Raw genomic sequence first — 18,467 nt, forward strand, 5'->3', positions numbered from 1 at the left:
AAGGCTATGGTGTGCTAGTTCATCTTGCAAAAATGAAATTTTATTACAATATTTACTTACTTTTGTTTTTCTATGTGCAGGGTATCAGACCTGTTGTGCATGCATACTAACTAATTAATCTGAATCGAGCATGGCACCTAGACCATGTATTTTCCATCAAACCCCTACGCCCACCCATCCCCTATGGTCTACAATTTATACTTGCTGAAACTATGTCCACTTTCCAACTAAAAGGTACAGCTACTACACTGGACATACCCATGTGACATTTACCTGCAAGCCTTGTATCAATAGCCAAACCAAACGTCATTTACTAAACACACATGGCACTTACTAGCATTATCTTCTCCATTGCACAGACAAGTTTACCTACAGTAATAACCCCTTCGGCATATACATAATGTTCTCTGTTAATTTTTGGTTTCTCTATACTTCAATAACATTAACTACATTTAAAATAGCTTCTCTAAAGCAGTACTGACACCCTAATCTGACTGCATTTATCTTGCCCTTCCTTACTCTGTTTCTCTCTTTCTCTCCTACAGCTTCTATAATGATAGTTTAACTTACTGCCATTAAAATCACTCAATCTCTTTGCTCCCAGCCCAACCAACACCATTTTTTCCTAAATATAGTAACATTTATTAACCACTAAATTAACTGACAGCACCCAGTACAATTTCAGTCTTAAGACCAGAAACTGGACACGCTACTAAATCACACTTGGGTCACTAGGGATTATGCTAATTCAGCCAATCAGATGACACGGCTCATGAAAACATCACAACATTCTGCAGAACAGCTCAGCGGGTCATCAGTGCTGCTACTTCTTGCTATAACTCAGACACTAACAGGCCAAAACACCTTTTTACACAACATCAGCAGCCCATTTTTACTGCACCTCCTTAGAAATACATCCTGAAGACTCAACAGTTTTCTTCCATCCTCATTTATAAACCTACTGGTCAAAATACCTAACTATACCTGTTGGAAAAAAATAACACAAATTCATGTTTAATATCCTTAATAGCAATGCTCTTGCATGTTTGGAAAAACATACTGGCATTTCAGGAGACACTTAACCAAAACCATGGGCTATATTTTTAGCTGTCAAAGTTAGTAAGCATTCAGTGTATGTTCACATACTTACTGAAGAAACCTGTAAATCTTACCATACAGGTGCAAGGCTAAACCAACCTTACACGCTGTCAAGAAAGCAACACCTAATGATAAAATGATTTTCACACTTTTAGGCTTGACACAGGAAGAGGTAGTGGCATCCTAGTACTTACTGTCAGACACAGCACAGTTGAGCCTGTAGCATGCAATCTAGATACTGTAAACCATGAGCCCATTTGGCTTATGTGCTTGCTCATGGATATCTGGAGGGCATGTCAAACAATCACTGATCTACAACCCACCAACCACATCCACAGAAGGAATTACTAATCTAATATTAAACATCACTCAGTATTCCTGACAAGTGACCATTCTCCCTTGTTTGGCAACTTCAAACTCCCATGGTACCAGCACACTACCACAACTAGACAGTACTCGGTAAATTTTCACACATACAGACAGTCGTTAACCCCCACCAAACCCAGCCAAAACATTAAATTATACCTGCCTTAACAAGATCATTACAAGTACTACTCAAAAGCTCTCCCCATCTGCAGTCTACCCATCTGTTTTAGTGATCACTGCATCATAATCACTATCTTTTCAGAAAAATTAAGTTACAGGTTCACCTAGTGCAGGCAGACCCTTCCAATGTGGATTAAATCAGCACTGCTGATAACTAGAAGAACCATGTAAGAGCAAGCACTTAACATAAAAAAGGTTTAAAGCCAGTTATAGCCAAGAGAAATGCATAGAAAATTAAGAATTTAGTATTTGTACGATGTATTTTGCTGGCATTGCAATGCAAGAAATGTTTGCAAAAAAAATAAATAAATAAAAAATCCTGAAGAAAACAAAAGATGAATGATTACCTTTAGGCTCAGTAAGCCTGACCCAGAAAATCCTAAGACGTTTTGGAATAAGGTGAACAACCTATTTGTCAAGACAAAATTAAGACACAGCTTTATAACTCAGTACAGTAGACAAAGAATTCCCTTCTAAATAAAGATCACAAATGTGCTTACAGAGCACTTCAACCAACCTATAGAATTTCTTATACATTGTCACCCCTCCAAACCTAATAAAACAAAACCCCAGCTAAAAGTCTTTACTCCCCTTACACTTAAAATTAGCCATGACGTCAACAGCTTCTAGGAAAACTATCAAATTATGTTTTTTCTAGAGTTGATCTTTCAATGTCTTTTTCCCCAAATTCTTTAGAACTTGTAATACTTTGACGGCATTCCTCCTCAAAACATTGTTAATCTCTCTCTCCCTCCCTCTGTTATCTCATTAGCATGTATGCCATAATGTATTTTAATGTAATTTCATTTTGGAACAATACTGTACTTGAAAAGGTGCCTGTAGGTCCACTCTTCTTAAATATATATACATACACATTTATCTGCATCGAAACCTATGTCTATTTATCCCACATGACACAGGCAGCTTGGACTCAGTAGTGCAGATGTTACTGATAGAGATATCTAAATACTGCCTTATATATACATAAGGGGTGTAGCAGGCATAACCTGCTGAGAATTAAAAACAAATGCTCTGCGCTACTTGTTACTGGTGAGTGATCGAGAAACTGTACAGCCTGACCCGGACTTCAAATTTAACACCCCACCTAAGGCAACGAGAGACTAAACTTTATGTGGTTCAGCTAGGAAGCTTTCAAGTAGAACAAGTATTGTATTTCTGCAGAAACTTGCTGCTATTGGGCAAGCAACATCAGCTGGTAATTAACACCACTTGCTGTTGGGATGAGATGGTCAGTAAGAGGCATCAGTAGTAGGGAAACACGTTTTCTTGAATGGTTTCTCATCTGGTGTAGGTGCTGCGCAGGAAGCAAAGGTCATCTGCTTGGGTTCATCACGCAATGATCTGTGGCACACTAGAAACTTTGTGGCGATACATATTACAAAGGGGATTATAGAAAACCCAGGGTATGTTTAGAAAGTAGTGTGAAACGTTTTACTGCCAAAACATAACAAAAAGCAAGCAACTAACACGCAGGAACCCAGGAATGGAGTGTACAAAAGTGCTTTGTAGCACTGCTGGCAAACTCAAAAAGTAAAGTGCCCATGAACCAATTAGGATTGCAACAATGCTGAGGCCATTACAGTTCATCACGTAACTAAGTTGCTAGTTCTTGTACTTAGTTCACTAGCTTTTATTACTCTAAGTTGATGACATCTAAAGTTACTAGAGGCTGTCATTTGTTATTTGCCCTATTTGTTCACTGTCACACAGGTGATCTGCTGTGGCGACCCCTAACCAGGAAAAGCCAAAAGAAGAAGAAGAAGTTTGTTCACTGTCACACTTGCACTAAATGCTTTAATGTGTCTAAGCTTTTATGCACAAGATGTCTACCTGCTGATTTCAGCTCTATTTAATGTTTACATGACAAATATACATATATATATATATATATATATATATATATATATATATACATACATACACCTTTTAAATGTATTACAAATAAGAAAATCAGAAATGTACACAACACAATGCAGAAAAGAGTCTTTGGACAAGTCTGCCTACCAAATAAACAAATGAATAGGTAAAGTTCACAGGAAGAGATTCTTCCAGTTGGGAAAGGTGCCTCCAGTGTATCTATGATTCAGACCTCTCCTGTGCTGCTGAACCCATATTTGTGGATTGTCGGTGTTTCATCATTGAAAGGTGAAATGTAAAAGTCGTACAACTCAGGACAGCAAAACAAGTGAATTTCATGCATACAGACCATGGAGACTCAAAATGTAGCAAGAGAAGAGTGTGAAGGGTGCAAAATGAGCATAAAAATATATACTATGTTGAAGGGGCCACCAGTCCGGAGCTTCAGTTATATAAAAATATTAGAGCATGTGGGGCTAATGAAGCCTGCAGTGAAGGTGGAGAGGGACAGGAAGTGAAAGGGAAGTAAGGATGCATTACTTAATGGTAAAATGGTAGAAAGCAGGGGGAGATGGACAGTGGGCTGATTACAAAATGGCAGAACATGAGAAACAGCACATCTGCTAAAATTTCAGCTGGAGGACAAGGATTACTATAATGGGTAGTTCTTTTCCTAAGCTGCAGTGTCTTTGGATTTGATTATAGTAAGTAGCTGGGATGCAGCCGCCCTGCAAGGGGGGTGAAACTTTAACAGAAATAATGACTTGAATAAAAACTTTCCCGAATATTTGATTGAATTTTTGGCTACCCTACTTAGGAAAGTTGCTTTCAGCTGCTTGTATTAGACCCGATGAACAAGTACAGGGGGAAATGAGTGCAGAATTCATGCTTGCACAACACAAATGCACAAGGCATATTAATAAACATTTCATAAAATTAAATGTCTGCTCAGTTCTTTTGCCAGTTTCTTCTTCTTCTTTCAGCTGCTCTCGTTAGGGGTCGCCACAGCAAATCATCTGTTTCCATTTCTGCCTGTCTTCTGCATCTTGCACTGTCACATCAGCCACCTGCATGCCCTCTCTAACCACATCCATAAACCTTATCTTAGGCCTTCCTCTTTTCCTCTTTCCTGCCAGCTCCATCCTTAGCATCCTTTTCCCAATATACCCAGCAAATATACCCAACATCCCTCCTCAGCACGTCCAAACAAATGCAATCTCACGTCTCTGCCTTAGTCTCCAAACTGTCCAACCTGAGCTGACCCTTTAATATACTGATTCCTAATCCTGTCCATCCTCGTCACACCCAATGCAAATCTTAACATCTTTAACTCTGCCACCTCCAGCTCTGACTCCTGCTTTTTTGTCAATGCCACTGCCTCCAACCCATATAACACAGCTGGTCTCACTTCACTACCCTCTTGTAGGCCTTCCTTTTCACTCTTACTGGTACCCTTCTGTCACAAATCACTCCTGACACTCTTCTCCACCCACTCTACCCTGCCTGTATTCTCTTCTTCACCTCTATTCCACACTCACCATTACTCTGAACAAAAATTTCTATATAAAAAAAGACCAGGCTATGGAAAAAAGTGCAGAAAATAAACTGCCAGACAAAAGCCGGTGCAATTACATTGTTACAAAAAAGATTATTTACTGCAGGCTGAAAAGGATTTTGGTTTACCCTTGCATCCATGACTTGCAATGTTTAATATAAACCAGTGCCATGCAAACACCCATTGTGAGGTCAAACATATTGAGAACTTCATAGAAGCACCATAATCAGTGAGGTGAAACACTCATAAATTAATGAGGAAATGTACAATTACACAAATGTTGCTTGTCACAGTAAACAGAATAATATGCAGATCTAAAAGACTGGAACAGAACTATGGCAAAGCAGCGGTGCTACTCTATCTTTGTATCAGTCATGCCCCTTACATTCTCAGTATATATGCTTTAAAAAAAGAAATGGTGGGGTTACTAAAATCAAATCAGGACTAACAAAGGCAAGTTACAGTGGCAAGAAATATGAAGAATAAAGGACACAGGTTATTTTGCTTAATTATTGTTGGCACCAGGCATAATGCTTTGTTTAGAAAACGTCAAAAAAAACAAATGTGTGTGTGTGTGTGTGTGTGTGTGTGTGTGTGTGTGTGTGTGTGTGTGTGTGTGTGTGTGTGTGTGCACGTGCACAGAATTAGTTTGCGGTTAGACTTCACGAGAGGAAGGTTCATCAGCATTTTGGGACAGCCTGTCTCACAACCCAGTTTATAAGCAAGGATGTCAAAGGGACGAAAAAAGCAAGGAAACTCCTTTGGCTAAATGGATAAGATGAGCAGAGTTCCTCCTTAATCCAATTCAAGTGCAACTTGGACAATTGGATGGGAAACCGGAAATTCATCCCTGGTTTGGCATCTATGTCTCTGATGCAAAAGGTAACCTGTAAATGATTCATCTCCCAAGCCCATGCTTACACTTATCATACCTGTCAGAGATTTGGGATACATGGCTAAGCTTAAAAGGCCTTTGTGGTCATTAGACTAGTAAACACCTGTGAACCTATGTGTGTTGTACTGATGCTGTCTATCAATCATCTCAGGCAGGTGTTAGCAGCACTATGACCCCTACATGTACATAAAAATATATTAACTATGTAAAATTATATTTCAAATACTGCTAAATGAGCAGTGATAAAATTGACAACTTAAAGGGATGCATTGTCTACTGAAAACAAAAAGCAATAACTCTAGCAGGACAACCGCAGCAACAGCCTCAAATGCAGAGTGACTGTGCTAATACTGTAGCTTTTAACTACAGGTACGGTATGGCAGTAAATAGCTTTTTTTTTTGACAGCATTTGTCTAAGGATTGTGACTCATGTTATGGATTATTCTTTCAGGTTGTACCTTACTGCAACTGCTTCTACATTTCTGGGAATGAGGACCTTAAGAAAAAAAAAAACAAATGAATTCTGTGAACATCATGTGACCAGATAACTGCCTATACTAGGAAACCAGGAAGAATTTCTTTAAAATCTGATGCTGCAAATAAGGTGCAGAATACACAGAAGTCCTCATATAACCCATCTGCACACAGGAGATCAGCACACTATGTACCAACAGAGTTCAGTATGTGGTGGAAAATGAGTGTGTGTGTGAGTTGTGAGTGGCATGGGTTCTTGTTGCCTAGTATCATCACACATATTACAGATGGCCTAAGATGAAGGCACCCCTACTGTTTGATCTTTAAGAAGTGGAAGGTATGACAAGTCATCATCCTCTTCTTATCTTAAAATGCTGCACCTGTAAACAGTTAAGTCAAAATTTACTCATAATATCAGCAATAAAGTAAGGTTTTACGAAGCCTGCCTGGTCTTGGTTTAGTACACTCTCCCCAAATCTTTTGTACACCTTTTCAATGAAATAAATTTGTGTGTCTAGGCATTTCTTCTTATACTACCTTGCTAAAAAATGCACATATTTAGTGCACAAAAGCGTACAAATGTAAGCAGCAGATATAATCAAACAATCAGGCCAGATTTCATCAACTTAGCGTACAGTGTCATGCACTACCTTTTTTTAAAACAGCACATGTTTCTATATTAAGAAACCGGAAACTCAAACAGAAGTCACAGTAACGTTCATCCTCTAGTCTCACAAACAAGACACAAGTGGCATTCTTCCTGAAGTGTGCAGACAGTTCATCCTAACACTGCGAAACTGATAGTATAATCAAACTCATTAAGTGCTGTATGAATACTAACAACAGCTAACAAGGGATGCCCTACAAATATTCTTTGAGCATCGGCCACAGGACTCTCCATAAGCAAATGATTTCTTTCCCCCAGCAACGTGCAGTAAGCTATCAGCTAAATTTGAAGTGCAAAACATGGTTTTGAAATTGCTGGGGCACGTTGTACACTGCTGTTAGACAAAGAATACTAGAAAAAAACCCCACAAAAGTCATTGGAAACTGTTTTCTAGTGCATCTCCCATTTAATGAAACCAAGTCCTAAATCTCATCTGAAAGTAAACAGAGATTATACACACAGACTTGCTTGCTTTTCATGAGCAAATAGGAGAGCAAGTTAATATTTTCAAGTTTGAAGTTCTTGAATCTCAGTATTTTTACTTAAATCAAAATGATGCCACTTCTCTGCAAAGACCTAAAGGCCAGCAATCTGCTACATTTTAAAGGCACAATGTGCGGTGAATATAACCCACGTTACTTTTTTACTACTCTTCTTTGCAAAAGTACATCATATCAGGTGGCACCTCTTTCTTTCCTTGCCCCTCCACAAACAATATATAAAGCATCTAAGAAACTGGGGTGGCTCACTTTGCGTTACTACTTCATTGCCCAGGGTTCAGTCCTGATTTCTGGTCATGGGCTGTGTGGAGTTCATTTGTTTTTCCTTGTCTGCTTGGGTTTTCTCCAGCTACTCTGGTTTCTTCCACAAAATATGCTACCAGGTTATATTAACTGCCCATATAAACTGCATTTGCCATTGTCTCCTGCACAGTGCCTGAAAACTGACTTAGAAGGATCAATTACATATTTAACACTAATAAAATAAAAATAAATAAATCAGAAGCACCCAAAACACTACCTCCCCCGAACATTACTGGATTTAACCATTACATTACTTCCTGTTAGTACATGGACTAGTTGTTTGTCATGTAGTTACTTCATAATATCTACCTAGAGCTCATGCGGGAACTTCTTTCTCAGAGGTAGGCCAGGATCCTTGTTGGACTACTGGCTAGGGTGCCTTCTGTGTGGTTTGCATTTACTTCCAGTGTTCCTGTGGGTTTCCACCAGATTCTAGGTAGCGGCTCATTGGAAAGGTCTCTCTGCCTCACAGCTCCAGAGTTCAGGGCTCAATCCTGACTTTTGGTTACTGTTTGTGTGCCATTTTTCTGTTCTTTCCATGTCTGTATGTTTTTTTCTCCAACCTCCCAAAAAACATGCTGTCTGACTTGACTGCACTAAATTATTACAACCCTTGCCCTTGTGGTCCTGGTCATGGCTGAAACAAATCTACGGAACAGTCAAATTAAGCAATAAACAAATGATAGATAAGTCTACCCTAGGTGTGCATGGGAGTGAGGAAATATGTGTGTGGGAGTAATTATGCCCTGTGATTGACAGGTAATCCTTCCCCAATGCTTTCCAGGAACTGATCTTTCCTTTGCGATCTGAAAATAGGTGAAAATGCTTACAGGAAATGGATGTATACATAGACAGTCGGCAGTAAATAAAGGTAAGCTGTTATACAGTCTATAAAAGCAGATCCAGAAAAAACAAGGTCGAACTTCTAATTGTGCGTACGTACTTCAGCAAACAATGTTCATTCATCAACCAGGTAAATTTTTCAGATACAGACTAGGTCAAAACGACAGGGGCATAGACAATATACCTGAGAAATGTACAGGAAGCAGTGTACTAACACATATTTAACAGACGTCATTCACACAGAACACCTGTAGACAGACAAGGAGGGAATGTGCAAACTCCCCGCAGATGGTAAGCAGAAGTAAGGCTGGAAAAATTAACTGCAGCCGCTGAGCTGAACCTGAAAATGAAAATGAATTTTGCACCACACTTGAGAAACCATCCTTCCTCAGCAACAAGGATAATTATACCAACAACAAAACTTAAAAAACAATTGACACAGTCAATTAGCAATGGACATTAACAAATCCACTAGGAGACAGACAAACAGAATGTAAGAGAGACGTGAGAGAGGCAAATGAGGATAAGAAGGTACAACTGTCTATCATCACAAGGATCATGAGTGACTAATATGGGCTGTCAAATAGTTAAGTATCTGTGTCACCTGATGGGGTCAGTTAAGGTGTTAGGGTAAGGAGCTGCTTGTGCATTCTACACATTACAGTTAAAAGGTACAGTTTATGAAACATTGCCTGGAAATGCATCTGTGTGCACACTGTAAAAGTTTTACCATGCTAACGTCCTCCCATATAGAACACTTAAGGTTACAACTTCAGGACATAAAAACAAACCGGATTTGTCAAGATCTATCAAGAAAGATTACACATAACAGTCCTAAACAACACAAGCTTTGAAAAAAAATAAGACTATGATTGATAAGTTATGATTACAGTATGGCCAGTACCCCCATTTATACATAAATATTACTCCCTCCCTGAGTCTATAACATCACTGTGAAATTTGTACATGTGAGGCCAGTGGATTCAGTCTTCTCAGGATTTGCATTCTACTCACTGGTTAGTTTCACAGGAGGCTAGAGGCAAGGTAGTTGCAGTCCTGTCATCTAGCATATGCTAGGGTATGTGTCATGTCAACAAATGCTGTGCCCCCCGAAGATTTATGAATGGTGCACAGATTCCTATCAGTAAAAGTGCACCGGAACTCACATTGCCAGCATGTGCCCTGATAACTGAAAATAGGAAGATCTGCTTCTGGTGCAAATTCCACTTTTTATGGCAAACAATGAATTAGCCTAGCGCAAGTGTTGCTGTGTATTCCGTCACAACAGTTTGAAGTGTATTAAGTACGACGGTCATGTTAACTACATGTGACAAAGCACTGAATATGCTGAAAAATAAACGTGAGTACAAACAGTTTACACCCACCACACAAATGCTGCAACATCTTTCTCTAGTCTATACCTGAAGCACTTTACAGACAACAGTAACAACTTCATTACTATATGAAAAGGATTAACTTTTGTTGTAAAGCAACACTTTTAAAACCAAAACATATTTAGGCTTTGAAGGAAAATCATTTTAGCTAAACTTTTTTTACTAGCTAGCAGAAAGTCAGGAATGATAGGCAGTGACCACAGATATTTACAACACATAATAAAAATGCTTAAAATGCATTGTCCTTAAATCATAAAACAGTTAAATTAGCTATAAAAAAACAAATCTTAACAAATATACTAGGAGACATAGGGTAATAAGTCAGATGCACATACAGATAAGCACAGCTCAGACAAGTATGACTAACTCTCTTACTCTGCAGTCACAAACACATTTTAAATGTCAGAATAAACTTTAAACAATGGAAGATGTTAAGAAACACTTCCAAAAAAAGTGTACAGAGTTCTGAAAAGCTACTGACAGTAGCCTGGGGACACAGTGTGTAATCATGTCTCCAACCCTTTGACACAGCGTCATCACTTTGTGCAGACCATTAGTACAAAATGACAATGACAGGTGCTTTAAGTGGAGTCCGATCTAGGTTCAATCAGCTGCAGCAAGGAAAGTAATGTTGCTATTGGAAGGAACGGACTTCAAAACTATTTTTAGTGACAACATCCAAAGTTAAAGCAAAAGAAACCAAATGACTAATGCTAATCCCCTCCCCCAGGCCAGTCAAAGCAGCTGCAAAATAAAGCAGGTTACACTTCAGTTTCATGCAGCGTAAAAGCTGTCTGCTAGCGGACAGCTCAGTAGCAAGAGATAAAAATTTAGATATAGAAACTCACCACATGCAGTTCTACCTGAGAACTAAGGCATCAGGGTTGCAGACTCAGGCTATAGCATTTCCATTTTCTGTTAATGCAATGGCTTGACTTGGCGAGTAAGTCTGTGCTTCCCCCCTCTTAGAAGCACAAAGCAGATACAATGGTGGAAAAAAAGAGACAGAGATTCCCAGCACGGATTGAAAGAGCAGCCTATGCTCACAGCACTTGCCATGAAAGAATGACGTGAAATGAAGCTCCCTGCTCCTTGCCCTCTGGCTAACGTCAAAGCTCCGCCCTCCTTTTCTATTCCCATGACAGCCTGAAGCAGCAGCTACAGCTGAGGGCTAATCAGCACATGCCCCTGCTCTAGCTAAGAATCCAATCAGATGCCGAGCTCTTACTGGGCTCTAGTCTCACATATCACTTGCATGTGTTTTTGTCCCAAGAGACTTGATATGCTAATGTAAATCTGCTGCAGCACAGTGTGGCTGAAACATGTTTTGTAGAGTTTGGGAGGGGGAAGACAGTGGACAGACAAGTAGCTAGAAAGCTATGGAGTGACAAAAATGCCAGTATGCAATGCACAACAGAATGAATCTTGCCTGGTGTAAAAGCCACAAATATGATAACTATTCCAGCTATTTAACAACATGAACCCGATCAACAACTTCAACAAAAGCATCTGAACTTGCTAAAAGTAAAAAAGTAGGAGATAAATATTTTTGGCATGAAGGTATCTTTGAAATGACTATAAACAGCATTTTAGGTTACAGAAATCATAAAATAAAATGTTACAAATACTCATTTGCTGTACATGCTTGTTCAGTCACCTACTCCAAGCTGGAGATATTGCCCCGGACAGTAGACCAAGTCAGACCTATCAGTATAACTGTAATGTTTAAACAGGTACACCTGTCACGTTTCTTTAATGTTAAGTAGTGTTGCAAGTAAACAAATTCCAATAAACTTTAGTTCAGTATAGTGCAATTTAGTAGAAATACAGATACAGTAATCACATATAACAATAGTGAAGGAAGTGACTAACTTATACAGTTAATATAATGCTTCTTTGAAGAGACATGGAAGCACTTGTAGGAGACAGATGTTGCGACTCCAGTGAAAATGGTGATGTTAACCATCTGCAGCAAGCTGTCAGTTGTAACATTGTGATGTAAAGGCCAGTCATTCTGATGACCATTAGAGTATAAAAGATGAGCGTCCTTTTCCCATAAAGTCATATAACATGCCTTAAAGTTCATGGAAAATGGAAAGTATATTTCTGACAGTTGTTCTGCACTAGAAGCAATATTCATACTGTACATTCAGTGAAATAACAAAGTAGCTATCATGGTGAAGACCACAGGCCTGACATACTACAGACAGCTGCTTAAATTGCAATGCCTCAAATACAGCAGAGTAAAGATGTGCTCTACTTATGGTGGGGATAAAATATGTGCTCTTCCTATGGTGGGAGTAGGAAGGGAGCATGATGATTTCATAAAGGAATTCTCCACCACCTCCTAACTCTTCCAGGCCACCCATATTAGGACATAGGTACCAGTATGATCCCATCACAGTCCATGTAGTTGTACTTTTGTAAATGAACTGAGATGTAACTTCCTGGACTATATCAAGAGAGATATTGTGGAGCTCTCAGACTATGTATCTCAGGCTGGTATGATCCTAGAATTGAGCAGCGTTTTAGCAACACCAAAGATGATGCCACAATGCGAGCAAAAATGATTGCTAACAACTGGCTGTCTTTCTGCTGTCATTTTAAGGAGATCCAATATTTGTCATCTTGGGAAGACATAGTTAACATATCATGTTGCTTTAGCACATATGGTCTGCACCTCTCCCCTCTAGAATTTTGAATATTGGCTAAAACTTTACCTACCTTTAAAGTGTTTTTTTTTTTTTTAAGCAATGCCAAACTGACAAACCTACCAACACAGCAAAATCAGCACAACTGAACCTCAAGCTGAAACAAAAAAACTACACTCCCTCCATGCCCTCCTCATACTCAAGAATATAAACATCTGTAGTGCAAGGTTTCAGTGGCTCCACACTTTTAGACCAGTGGCTGGATAGACAAGGACTAAAGGAGGAGGTGTCACTATACACATCAATAATTTTATTTTTTATTTTATTTATGTATCATTTTGTTGACCAGGAAAGTCCGACTAGGACAGAGCCTATTTTCAGTGGAGGCTCGGGGAGAAACACTCCAGATGCATGTCTTTGGATTGTGGGAGGAAACTGGAGTACCGAGAGGAAACTCACGCGAATGCAGGGAGAACATGCAAACTCTGCAAAGAAGGCACCCCAGATGAGAATCGAATCAGAGAACCTTTTGCTGTGAGGCAACAATGTTAACTGCTGCACCACTGCGCTGCCACAAGCATACCTCTAGAGTGGTCAAGGATGATGCACTGGGGTCCCTTCACATGCAGACCACCATAGACACAATTCCATACCATATCCTAGCCAGCCACAGGTCACCCTCCATGTTCCAAGAAACTCAGAGTGAATACTTAGACCGACTGGAGACAGGTTTCCATAAAACGTAACACCCTACTTATGGAAGACTTTAATTATCATAGGTTGGTACTAGGCTATCAGCCCTAGGGCCTATACAAGCCTAGCCATAATAATTCCCTGGCTATTTCTTCCCACACTATTTATTTCCCTGGACCCCTATCTAGCAGGGTGACTGATGTGATCCCCGGGGTGAATTTCCTTTTTCCCATCCAATCATCAAGGTTTTTTTGAAGAGGGCCAAAGAGGCGCTCTGCTTGACATGTATGGGGAGTCTATTCCAGAGTCTGGGGAGTCTCTGGGTCAGGAACCTATCCCTCCAGCATGTTTTATTTATTGTGATGACAAGGTTTAGATCCCTGGAGCGTGTGGCTCTTAGGGATTGGGATTTCTATAAGTGTAGCATGTCCAACAGCTCTGGGTTTGACATGGTCTTGTATGTTAATGCAGAGATCTCCTCGGAGTAGATGATATGCAACAGAATATAGCTGGAGTTTTTTAAGGCGGTCAGCATAGGGCATCTGCTTTAGGCCTGGGATTCTTTTAGTGAGGTATTTCTGTGGCCTTTCCAGTTGTTGCAGATGTCTTGAGAGGTACATACCAAATGGGGCGTTGTATTCTATAATGGGTCTAATGAGGGATGAGTACAGTGAGACAATTACCTCCTTTTTTCTGGATGAAATGCCCTTAGTGATGAGGTGTGCCACACAGAAGGATTTCCTGACTGTTGTGGCGATGTGGTTATCGAAGGCGAGACCACTGTCCACCTGTGTCCCTAAGTCTCTTATCACACTTTCGGTGTTTAGTGTACTGCCACCTATGTGGTAATTCATGGGTACATGTTTTTCCCCAAAGGGGATAACAATACATTTCTTGGCATTGAGCTTGAACCCATGGCTCTGGCACCAAGCATCTGTTTCTGTAGGGCCCTTTTGTAGAGTATCCACATCACTTGAGAATTCAGTAATGGCTTCCAGTTTGCAGTCATCTGCAAACCTTGCTATCCAGAGTCCCTTAGTGTTGGCCTGTACTTCAGAGAAGTAGATGCCAAACAAGAGGGGCCCCAGGACTGAACCCTGAGGTACTCCACTTGTCACTTGTCTTGGGCTGGATTTGGAGTCAGCTACTTTTACAGTGTGGGTTCTGTCAGTAAGCCAGTTGGCAACCCATCAAGTGACGTAGGGATTAATGCCCAGCTTAGTAAGTTTATCTATGATTCCAGAGTGAGGGATGGTGTCAAAGGCCTTGGTGAGGTCCAGATTGGCTGTGTGGATTGCCTTACCCTTGTCCCTCGTCCACAGCCCTGAAGACTGATTCAAAGAAGTCAATCAGGTTCAGGAGACAAGATCGGCCCTTCACAAACCCAAACTGGGTCGGGTCCAGTGTTTTAAGGTTACCAATGTCTATGTTTATAAGTTCCATGATAATACACTTCAAGGCCTTACAGATCAGGCTCATCAGACTGATGGGGCAGTAGTTCCTGGGATCCAAGGTGGACCCCCCCTTGTGGAGTGGGATAACTGTAGCTGTGCACCACTCAGTGGGTACGAAGCCTGAGGTGAGGGTATGATTAAACATGACACTTAGGTGAGGTGCCAGTTCATTTTGTAGTTCATGAAGTACACAGCCCAGGATGTCATCTGGTCCCATGGATGCTGTATTCTTAGCTTTGGAGAGTGCGTTTTTTTTACCTGTGTGGCTGTTATTACCGGAATTTGGCAATCATCTGGTATTGAGATGGGCCATTTAGGGGGTGGGGGTGGGGGTGAAGTTGGCACTGAATCGATCTGCCAGGATATTGGCAATATCCATGGGATCAGTATATTTAATGCCATTCTGTTGTAGCTCAGAGCAGATCTGAGCATTGCCATTTAGATTCTTGACATAGTTATAGAATGCTTTGTGGTTGTCTTTGCAATCTTTGGCGATTTTATTTTCGTAACTAGCTTTGGAGGATTTTATGAGGGATCTCAGCTTCTTACTGAGGCTGCTAAGGGAGTTTTTTGCATCCTGGGATTTTCCTCTTTTCTGCAACAGTTTCTTCCTTTTGTTGTAAAGTTTGTTTATGGCAGGGGACCACCAGATTGGCTTCCTTTTTGGAGGACAGCATCTTGGTTCTATTTGGGATGGCACGATTCATGCATGAGTGGATGTGCTTGTACAGTACCTTAGTGTAGGACTCAGCAGTCGAACTTTCAGTTCCCGTCTGCATGGGTATCATGAAGTGTGTAACTTCTGACTTGAGTAGCATGAAGTTGGCTTTGGAGAAGTTTTTTATGGAGGTTTCCTTACTGGGGAGTGGGGGTGGGATGTGGATGTCAAGGGTGATTAGCTAATGTCTGACCTGACCAACGAGGTGGTGACCATAGGTGTGGAGCATCAATTTCCCATGTTAGTAATAACCAGGTCTAGGATATTGGAGCCCCTGGTGAGACCATGGATTAGTTGATCCAGGGCATTGGAATTTATGAATTCCAAGAACTGTTGGGCAAAGGTGTTGGCACACGAGTGGTTTTCCCAGTTAATGGCAGGGTAGTTGAAATCACCCAGTATTAGGGTGTTTGGTTGTATATTAATATTTTCCAGTATGTTTGGAAAGGTGTAGTGAGAATTTTGGGGCACGGTGGGGCATCTGTAGCAAGCTACAATTTGGATTGCAATCTTACCTAGTGTTAGTTGCACCTGGAGAATTTCAGACACATTGTGTTGGGCAACTAACCTGCTGGTGTGAATATCCTTGGTGAATATGGACACTCCTCCACCTTTAGTGTTTCGATCCTGGTTTGGTGGCTGAAGAGTGTGGTAAGAGTTGTAGCCTGGTATTGCAGGGGTGCTCTCTGGAGCCTTGAACCAGGTTTCAGTTACTGCATAGATATCAATGTTCTCCATTTTTAGGAGTGCCTCGAGAGAGTGCATTTTGAGGTTTAGATTTCTAGCATTCTACAGATTGAGAATCCTACACAGTCTCAAAACTTTAAAGGTGAAGCACACAACAAGAAAATTGATGCCATGTGTATACAGGTTACTGCATTTAGCAATAGACTACAACAACAAAAATATAAGAAACTCCAGAGGGACTATCGGGATTTTTTATCCGGACAGATTTTTGTCTGGCCGAGAACACAATACCAGACTAATGACCAAGAAACTCAATTCTTTGCTATTAATAACCAGCAACACATGACTGATATTGCCACCTTAAATATGATATCTACTGACATTGCCCCTTTAAATCCAACACCGGTTGAAGAGATCGCAGCTTTGAATAACACAGGAATGACGTCAACAGAAGGGGACACACAAATAGATAATATGGCCGTGATGAATACGCCACCCCCGAATCAAGAAGGGCTAAGAAGTTTAGATTCCTCGACCAATATAGGTAGAACGAGACCTAAAGCAAATTCAGCTACCATTCATAGTGTTTTCTTACCACTCCCAGTACAGTATCGTACACAAGCTCGGATGAGATCGAACAGCAGAGGCAGACGAAAAAGAAAGTTTTCGGAAGAAACAACAGAAGTAAGGAGAAGACAAAGGAACTGAATGAATTAGTATTTAACCTTTCAAGCCACGTATTAACTGAAAATGAGAGGAGCCTTTTAAATAAAGGCCTCTCGTTTATTCCATCGCAGAGTAGCAATCTTGCAGAAGTTTTAATTGACTTACGCTTATTTGCGATAACAGTATCTTTGAAACTTTACTATAAGGATATCCATGAGGCGGATATCAGTATTGAATGCTGTTTCAGAAAGAAAAGTGTGTTTGTTCCTGAATTTCCGTTTAACATTGATTGTTTTATACAACTGTGTGAAAAGGATTTTTACAAGTATTTTTCAAATTCCATACTTAGAAGTAAGAATAAGAATGTTTTTTATAACTTAGATGTTCATGAACGGTGCTCTTTGTCAGCTTTGTCTCAAGACCCTAGTCTAACTATAAAACCAGCAGACAAGGGAGGAGGATTGGTACTAATGGATACCATCTTTTATATAGGCTTAATGTCTACTATGTTAAATGACACTGATAAATATGAATTGATAGATAACAGGAGACTTATTAAAATAGTGAATATGGTTCATGATACATTATATGATCTACTTATGTGTAGACAGATAACAAAAGATTTGCATGATTATTTCTTAATAGAAGAACCTTTAGTTCCACTTATAAAGGGACTTCCTAAGATGCATAAAGGTATCTTTCCCCCTCCCATACGCCCTATAGTGGCAGGTGAAAAATGGGTTACAGAGAATATTTCACACTATTTGGAATTCAGATTAGGACCAATAGTCAGAAGCTTACCCACTATAGTGAAAGACACCTACCAGTTGCTAAATGACTTGCATCTTTTAGTAGAAAGTGATAGTGTACCATCTTCCTTTCTATTGCCATCCCTAGATGTTAAAAATGTATTCACAGTTATTCCAAATGAATATGGCATTGAAGCTGTGAGGGAATTGTTACACAGTAATGGCACTCTAGATAAGGACTTACGATTGCTTACATGCACTTTGTTAGATATGGTATTGAATAATAATCTGTTTTCTTTTCAAGATGATTTATATATACAGACATGGGGGGTTGCGATGGGCACCCCCTGTGCCAATTCTTATGCGAATCTGGTTATGTATCATTGGGAGTCTCAATATTTGTTTAATAGCAGTTTCATGGACAACATTATTTTATATAGACGTTTTGTTGATGACATACTTATTATTTGGAATGGTGACTATAGGTCACTGGAACAATTAGTTGATTATCTTGAATCTACAACCGATTTCCTAAGGTTTACCTTAGAATCATCACCTAGCAGGATAGATTTTCTGGATACCACCATCTCTAGAGATGTAGAAGGTTCATTATCCACTACACTATACAGGAAACCATGTTGGAGAAATGCGCTATTGCAATTTAATAGCATGCATCCACAATTTATTTTTCCTAAT

The 18,467-nt window shown here is 40.0% G+C and overlaps 1 protein-coding gene across 3 annotated transcripts in view; it reads right to left on the reverse strand.

Moving 5' to 3' along the window:
- Nucleotides 1–18,467, reverse strand: part of SERTAD2 (SERTA domain containing 2) — a 482,135-nt gene that overhangs the window by 272,755 nt on the left and 190,913 nt on the right. The window contains exon 1 of one of the 3 annotated variants that reach the window (XM_044055679.1): nt 11,002–11,230. The exons of the other annotated variants lie outside the window; for them this stretch is intronic. The gene's annotated coding sequence lies outside the window, so the exon portion shown is untranslated. Of the gene's footprint in view, nt 1–11,001; nt 11,231–18,467 lie in introns of those variants that run through there. 3 annotated transcript variants of the gene reach the window in all.

Source organism: Protopterus annectens, chromosome 1.part2, assembly GCF_019279795.1.
Source record: "Protopterus annectens isolate FY-2018-M chromosome 1.part2, PAN1.0, whole genome shotgun sequence".
Lineage (NCBI taxonomy): Eukaryota > Metazoa > Chordata > Ceratodontiformes > Protopteridae > Protopterus > Protopterus annectens.